The 8394-nt window shown below is 50.6% G+C and overlaps 1 protein-coding gene across 5 annotated transcripts in view; it reads left to right on the top strand.

Moving 5' to 3' along the window:
* PPP2R2D (protein phosphatase 2 regulatory subunit Bdelta) overlaps positions 1-8394 on the top strand; it is a 55996-nt gene that overhangs the window by 20615 nt on the left and 26987 nt on the right. For 2 of the 5 annotated variants that reach the window (XM_023515621.1, XM_012807793.2), the window contains exon 3: positions 6811-6984. The exons of 2 other annotated variants lie outside the window; for them this stretch is intronic. The gene's annotated coding sequence lies outside the window, so the exon portion shown is untranslated. Of the gene's footprint in view, positions 1-5060; positions 5451-6810; positions 6985-8394 lie in introns of those variants that run through there. One more of the 5 variants, XM_012807792.2, reaches the window with a different exon arrangement.

Here is an 8394-nt window from a genome sequence, read left to right as displayed (position 1 = left end):
GTCATTGTTGTTTGGCGGGTCTGGGCTGGGGATTCGAACCCGCCACCTTAGGTGTACGTGGCTGGCACCTTAGCCGGTTGAGCTATAGGCGCCGAGCCGCCATTGGGGTTTTCTTAGTGTGTTCACAGGGCGGTGCATCCATTGCACTCAGTGTAGAAGGTGCGTGTCCCCACACAGGAACCCATCAGCAGTCGCTCCCTGGCCACTCACCCGCTTTGTGTCTGTGGATTTGCCTGTTCCTGGCACTTCCTGTAGATGGATGTGCAGCCTTTCGTGTCTGCCTTCTCTCACCACAGCTGCTGCTTTCAGGTTCCTCGTATTGCACCATGGATTGTATCTCCTTCCTTTTTTGGATGAATAATACTCCATTGTGCAGATACACCCCACATTTTGTTTATCGATTAATCAGTTGATAGGTTTCTTCCACTTTCTGGGTATTAGGAGTAATGCTTCAGTGAACATTCTCATACGAGTTTCCATGTCGATGTGTTTTCAGTTCTTTGGGGTATACACATAGGCACAGAATTGCTTGTTTATATGGATACCATACATTTAACATTTATGAAGAACTCCCAAACTGCGTTCCAAAGTGGCCAGAACATTTGACGCCCCCATCAGTGCAAATGATCATCTCCCCATATCTTCACTGACAATTGTTACTGTCTGCCTTTTTTCTTTTTTTTTTTTTTTTTGAGGTAGAGTCTCACTACGTCGTCCTCAGTAGAATACTGTGGCATCACAGGTCACCACAACCTCAAACTCGGGCTTAAGCGATTGCCTCAGCCTCCCAGTAGCTGGGATTATAGGTGCCCGCCACAACACCCAGCTACTTTTTTTTGTTATTGTTGTCGTTTAGCAGGCTGTGGCCGGTTTGAACCCACCAGCCCTGGTGTATGTGGCCAGCACTGTAACTGCTGAGCTACTGGCGCCAAGTCCACCATTTCTTTTTTTTGTCTAATTGCCCTGGCTAGAATGCCCAGCAGAATGTTAACTAGACATTACAAGGTAAAACATCTTGGTCTTTGGGGAAAACATTCAGACTTCGCTAGTAAGTGTAATGTTAGCTGTGGTTTTGTTAGGGACCCTTATCAAGTTGGGTTATTCCTTTTCGTTCTTAGTTTATTAAATGTTTTCATTATGAAAAAGTATTAGATTTTACAAATGCTGTATCTGCAGTTATTGAACTGACCAACTGGTTTTTGTCCTTTGGTTCTATGAATGGTGTATTACATTGACTAATTTAGCTAGTTTAGTCTTTCTTTTTTTTTTCTTTTTTGTTGTTTTTTGTTTGTTTGACACAGAATCAGTAGAGAGCTGTGGTATCATAGCTCACAGCAACCTCAAACTCATGGACTCAAGCCATCCTCTTGCCTCACTTGCCTCAGCCTCCAGAGTAGCTGGGACTACAGGCGCCCACCACCACCGCACCTAGCTCTTTTTTAGAGACAGGGTCTCACTCTTGCTCAGGCTGGTATCCAATTCCAGAGCTCAGGCAATCCACCCTCTTCCCAAAGTTCTGGAATCACAGATGAGCCACTACGCCCGGCCAGTTTAGTCTTATATTTTAATTTATTTTTTTGCAACAGGTCTTGCTTTTTCACCCAGGCTGAACTACAGTAGTGCAGTCATAGTTCATAGCAACCTTGGACTCTGGGCCTCAAGTGATCCTCCTGCCTCAGCTTCCCAGGTAGCTAGGACTACAGGTGTGTGCCACTGCACCTGGCTTCTCCATCTTAGAATAATTTTCCACAAACTGTTTTTTAGTGCTTAAATGACTAGAAAATATCAAGATTTTTCTGCATTGTCACATGTATCCATCTAGTCATATTTGCATAAACTTGGTTTTGGGGTATACACATAGGCACAGAATTGCTTGTTTATATGGATACCATACATTTAACATTTAACTGTACCTTAAAACATAAAAACAGGCTCGGCGCCTGTGGCTCAAGCAGCTAAGGCTCCAGCCACAAACACCTAAGGTGGTGGGTTCGAATCCTCAGCCTGGGCCCACCAAACAACAATAATGGCTGCAACCAAAAAATAGCCGGGCGTTGTGGCAGGCGCCTGTGGTCCCAGCTACTTGGGAGGTGGAGGCAGGAGACTCGCTTGAGCCCAGGAGTTGGAGGTTGCTGTGAGCAGTGAAGCCATGGCACTCTACCCAGGGGGACAACTTGAGGCTCTGTCTCAAAAAAAAAAAAAAACACCGTAAAAACAGGCTCCACACCTGTAGCTCAGCAGCTAGGGCGCCAGCCAGATACACCAGAGCTGGTGGATTCAAATCCAACCTGGGCCTGCCAAATAACAATGACAACTACAACCAAAAAATAGCTGGGCGTTGTGGTGGGCACCTGTAGTCCCAGCTACTTGGGAGGCTGAGGCAAGAGAATCATTTAAGCCCAGGAGTTGGAGGTTGCTGTGAGCTGTGACACCACCGCATTCTACCAAAGGCAACAGCTTGAGATTCAGTCTCAAAAAAATAAGTAAATAAAAACAGATGGACTGTTTGTGCACCTGTGCCTGCTGGTGGAGGGTTTCCCACTCTGGCTCTCACATGAGTGTGCTGACCAGAGCTTGTGAAGTCCTGTGACTTCCCTGACACCCTCACTAAACTATGTCCTTGGAAAACAGTGTCCTCACTCCTGACATGCGGTGACTCCCCTGACAGCATGTCTGTGTGAGGGGCTGTGAGCTCAGAAGTGCTCTTCCACTGGACTTTCCCTGATGCTGTGTGTCACTGCGTGACTCCTGTAGTCTGTGCCCCCGGGGTAACCTGGAGGGGTGGCCTTACACTCAACTGCCCTCACCAGTGGGCCAGGAGAGCAGTGATGGTGGTCACTTGGTGGTAAATGACCTGGTTGCTGGCGTGCGGGTGGGTGAACCTGCCGAGTGGGGGAAACGGAGCACTCATTGCGGTGCGGTTGGGGGGGCGGGGCAGAGTCCAGTGACCGCCCCAGGTCTTCGTGCTCCAGGTGTGTGCACGTGGGGCAGGGTGTCTCTGACAGGATGCTGCAGCTGTTCTGTTCTTCGGTGGAGAAAGCAGAGTCCTTACCAGGAAACGAGGTGGTGGCCAGAGCATGCCACAGTCCACCTCAAGGCAGTGGGGGCGGTGGTCTGGGAGCATCACATAGAGCAGAGAGACGGTGTCGTCCAGGGCTGTGCTGTGGAGTTTCCGTGTGTTTTGTGTGTGGCCCTGTTACGGTTCTTTGTTACAGTGTTAGGTGTGCTGGCCTTGGGAAACTAGATCTCCGTGGCTTCCCCGCCTCTCTGATTGGGAATCACAGGACCCTGGTTCCAGAGAAGTCTGAGCCTGCACACTGAAAGCTGATGGTATTTCCACCTGGTGGTCTGTGGAACCCCAAGAGGACTGGGTTCAGAGAGCCTTGAGACTGCGGTACATGCAGAGATGCCTGGAGAAGGCTCCCCAGGAAAGGCAGGGCCTGAGCCTCTTCCTCAAACCTATTCCATCCATCTCCTTTGTAATGGCCTGTATAGTGAACCAGTAAGGTGTGCCCCTGACTTCTGTGAGCTGCTCCAGCAAGTTAAACCCAAGGAGGGGGTATAGGAACCCCAATTTGAAGCTGGTGGCCCAGACCTGTGACGGGGGGTGGGGGCAGTTTTGGGGACTGAGCCCTACCCCTGTGGGCAGAATGTCAGGATTGAATCAAGGGGCACCAGCTGGGGTCCTTTGCTTGCTGTGTGGGAAAGCTCCACATTGGTCCCGCAGTTGTCTGCATGATGAGTGTGTGTGACGTGACTAGAGGCCGGCGTGTGTGGTGCGGGGCGGGGGGTGCTGCCTGGGCCACAGAAGGTAAGGGGAACATTCAGAGGACAGAGTGGGCTGTGGCAAAGCCAGACTGGGGGAGCCCAGAGCCCGTGGTGGGGACATGGGCAAGTTCTGTGGTGACCGGCCAACAGGTGTGGGGAAGGCGGGGTTTGGGCTGAAGTGTGAGGTGCACACAGGACACCCGTCAGGTTTGCGATAGTGAAACCCCAGAGGGGCAGGTGCCAGCACTCCAGCCGCCCAGGCTGTGCTGCTTCCCAGCATCTGCGTGAGGGCCGATGTCCCTGTCTTTGAAGCCCCACGCGTGTCTTTCCTGTCTGTCCGTGCCTGGCCCCTGTGGTCGTGCCTGGTGGCCCTTGGTTGGTTTTCATGGCTGGTGCTGCCCCGCCATGTGAGCACCCCACAGCGTGCTGTCTTCTTTCTGCTGTGGGGCATTTGAGGTGTTAGTTCTGAAAACACCTTTGCGCAGGGTGTGGTGGGGGTGGGCTGAGCACCTGAGTGGGGTTTCTGGGTCAGAGTGCCTGTGTTTGGCTTTAGTGGACATTGCCAAGTAGCTTTTGGGGTCACCAAACCAACCTGCAGTCCTCCTGTGAGGAGGCCTGGAGCTCTTGCAGCTGACTGGTACCGTTCCCTGTGCTCACTGGCCAAGGGTGGGTTTGGTGACACTCCGTGCAGGTGATTGTTGACTCTCTGAGTGCTTCTCTTGAGACTTGTTTTCTGACTCAGTTCCAAGTAGTAAGACAGAGCATGCTCACGGGGGCATGCGGAATTTGAGACCCACACTGCGTCCTATGGGCAACTGTTTGGTCACTGCAGCTGAATTTGTTGATCAGCTTACTGTGGTTGTGTGCCAAGACGTGTTTAAGTAACTTACTCTGGGGCTTACTGAGGAGGGGAAGGAGCTGGCAGCTGCCTAGCATCTCATGGGGCTGATACTGTTTTGACAATGACGGCGTAGTAATTCTAGGTGATAAGTTTAAGTCTTGTATCTTTTTGGTCAGAGATTGATTGGAATAGTTGAGTGTTGGCAGGATTTTAAGCAGGGTAGTGGTGATGTTACCTTTATGCTTGTGAATAGATTCCTGTGTGCATCATGGACCCTGGACTCCAAGGGGCAGGAGAGGAGATGGGGGACACCAGGAGCCTGTTAAGTAATCCCATGGTCACTGTAGTGCTGCCTAGTGGCAGTAAAGTTGGAGAGAGGGAGAGGAAAGGAAATATTGACACTTGAATTTTGTTTTGAAAAACTTAATATTCTGGAAAAATACAAGAATAATAACCACAAACACCTGTATATTCTCCCGTAGAACTAGCCACTAGAGCTACATGACTTGGCCAAGGTCCTAGGCTCTCGGGTCTCCTTAAGTCTGGACAGCCCTAGGCAGCCTTGCCATCACCAGCCGTGCTGCCTCAAACCCCTTGGGTTTCTGCCTCCAGTGCCCTCAACGATTCGGCCCTACTGTTGTTCTCCTGGCTAGCCCCTACCTGGGGCCCCAGCCCCCCACCTCCCTGCACCCTGCACCCCAGCCACCAGCTCCGCAGTCCCGACACCGAGTGGTGTGATGTCTGTACTTTCTCTTCACCCCTGAAACATAAAGCCTGTGGAGGCAGGGGCTGTGGTGCAGATGAGCTGCCGGCTGCACACCTCCAGGGGCATGGAAACTGGGTGAGCCTGTGCTTCTCGGGCCGGGGCGGGGGGAGGGGGGGTGTCACTCTTCTTTGTCCTGAGACTGCCTTCGCGCGTTCCCCGTTCCCCAGTTGGCCCACACTTCACCCTTTCCCATTCCCAGAGATGGAGACTCTTGCTGTCTCCTAAGCCACCTCTCTCTCTGCCAACACAGGGATACAACCCAACTCATTGTCTTTTTAAAGTTCCATTGACTTTGTTTCCTCTTTGAGTCCTTCCCCTTCCTTGGCCACCTCTCTATTCCTGCTTCCTTTTATTACAATGATGTCCTTTAAAATCCAGTGTCTCTGTCCTCATCACCTTCCTCCCTTTGCCTGCCCCTCCTGGTCATGGAGCCTCCTCTGCAGCCCATTCTAAAATCATATGCTCACACTGCTGGAGTTTGGCCTCCTGATTTAGAGCAGAAGTGCTGCGTTCCTGTCAGTAACTGATGACTGGGCTCTTTCTCATGTCACCGCAGCCACACAGGGACCCCTGCCTCCTCCTAGAAAGGAGCTGAGAGGATTCTGTTCCAGGTGGTGGTTAACGTCTCTATTTTGTTGACTCCATAATACTGCTCATTGCCACCTGACTTCTTTTCATATGAGTGTTCGTTTTTCCTAGTGCTGATTGCCTAGCTTTCTCATATGCTCAGCTCTCTGTGTCTCTAGCACTTTATCTCTTAAAAGCAGACCTTCAGCACACCTCAAATGCAGACACGCTGGACAGGTGCCCCACCTGGTCTGTCTGCACCGGTTTTGAGAAGTCAGATCCCTGATCTTCTATTCTTGTGTGTGTGTGTGTGTGTGTTTTTTTTCCTTTGCTTTGCCAAGTAGCATGTTCTAGTGGTGTCCTGGGAAAGAGTTTTTTTGTTTGTTTTGGCTCTTTGCCTGTTTGAAAACATTTTTACTCTTCTCTCAAACGTGATTGAAAATTTGGCTAGGTATAGAATTCTAGGCTAATTTTTATCAGAAGTTTGAGGGAGGTTGATATCTAGTTTACTGTTTTTCCTGCAACTTTTGTGATGCCACCTGAGTCCCTTGTTGTATGTGACTTGTTCATTTTTTCTGGAAATTTTTGGAATCTCCTTTGTAACCCTTTGTGGTTAGATTCCCTCGGCCTGAGTCTGCCCATAAATTGTGCTGGGCACTTGTTGGGCACTTGCAGCCTGTGGACCCGTGAGCCTCTCCCTTCTCTCTGTCGTCTTTCCTCAGCTCCTTCCCGGGTGGGCCTGTGGCTGTCCCCTGCTGGCTGTGCCCCTGCTGTCTTCTCTGTTCCCTTTGCACGAGGCCTCCCAGTGTTTGTCCTTGTTGCTGCTGTCTGAACTTCACATTGAGCTTCCTCCTTTCCTTTCTCCTAGCACACCCGTTGGATGGACCTGTGATGGATGGACCTGCGGAGCCTGCGTCCTGCCCTGCGCGGCCCCTGGGGCTTGCTGCTTGGGCACGTGGGGCACAGCGCAGCATCCGTCCCCTCTCCATCCTGCGGGGATGCAGCAGCCCTGCTTCCTGGGGCTGCTAGGAGGCTCAACTCGGTTAGTACAGGGATTGTGCCTGCTTAGAACAGCACCCGACTCCTAACCATTACATTCCCATGTTGGTGATGTGAAATGACTTCTCAGCCCTTAGCTCCCTGAGGACATTAATTCCCATTTTTCTGACACTCTGTTGATGTATGTCTTTCCAAGTCCCTTCTTTGTTCCGGTGCCTTCTCTGCCAACAGAGGGGCTTCCCTGTGGTTGGTCATGCCTTTGAGGACCTCTCCCTTGGGAATGCTGCGGAGGGGGGTGAGTGTGCTGCTCTCTTGGAGTCAGCTGGGGATGAAAAATGGCAGTGGCCGTATGCTGCCTCCTGTGGACAGGACAGATAGGACCCTTAGCCCCGTAAAGACTTGCGCATCCTGAGCCAGTCCATGCCCTTCCTCAGAGTTGCCTCACACAGCAGGCCTGCTCACGTCCTCTGACGTCCAGAGTGGGGGGAGGGGAGGGGATGAGTCCCCCACATTCACGGAGCTGTCTGAGACGACTCTCAGGGGCTGCCAGAGATCATCGCAGTCCCGATGGTAACGGGACGTGCAGCAGAGACCGTCTGTGTCAGCAAAGTGCCTCAGCGAGTGGCTTGGCTGTCACAGTGGAACCTGTGGTGAGAGAGGCCCGATGCCACCGCGGACATGCCAGGCTGTGCTGTGTCCTGGCAGAAGGTCTCCGGAGTCCCCAGCCTGGCACCCTCCAGCAGTACCATGTTCATGCTTTTGCCATCAGTGTGGATTTTTATAATGATATCCATCAGATCCAGCCAATAGTGATTACATTTTATTGACATTCAGTTTGTACCTTTATTTTTGTTTTAGGGCTTGTCTAAGCTCTACAGACATTGTTTCTAACTTTAGATTCTTGCATATTTGCATAGCTTAATGAAAATTATTTCTTAACACTGGCAATTATGGGAGTTTCTCTTCCGATTCATTTTAATTAAGTTTGAAACTACTGAAAGAACTAGAATGCCATTAATTATATAATACTGTATTCTCTGAGTATACATGACACAGACTTAGTCTCTTTTAATCCAGTACAGAATTTTTTTTTTTTTTGAGACAGGCTCACTCAGTAGGGTGCTGTGGCATCATAGCTCACAGCAACCTCAAACTCTTGAGCTCTAGCAATTCTCTTGCCTCAACCTCCCAAGTAGCTGGACTACAGGTGCCCGCCACAACACCTGGCTATTTTTTTGTTGCAATTGTCATTGTTTAGCTGACCCGGGCTGGGCCGAGTCCGAACCCACCTACCTTGGTGTATGTGGCCGGCACCCTAACCACTGAGTACAGGTGCCAAGCCTAGTACAGAATATTTTCGTTTCTTTTAAGACAGTTAGGCTATTTTGAGTAAAATGAGAAGCAGCCTAATCCTTTCCCCAAGTCTCACTGAACATTTTTTTTTTTTTTTTTT

This window comes from Otolemur garnettii, unplaced genomic scaffold, assembly GCF_000181295.1.
Source record: "Otolemur garnettii isolate 467f Iridium unplaced genomic scaffold, OtoGar3 scaffold00075, whole genome shotgun sequence".
In the NCBI taxonomy this organism is placed as follows: Eukaryota; Metazoa; Chordata; class Mammalia; order Primates; family Galagidae; genus Otolemur; species Otolemur garnettii.
The sequence above is the reverse complement of the archived record's forward strand: the minus strand, read 5'-3'. Positions and strand labels throughout refer to the sequence as shown.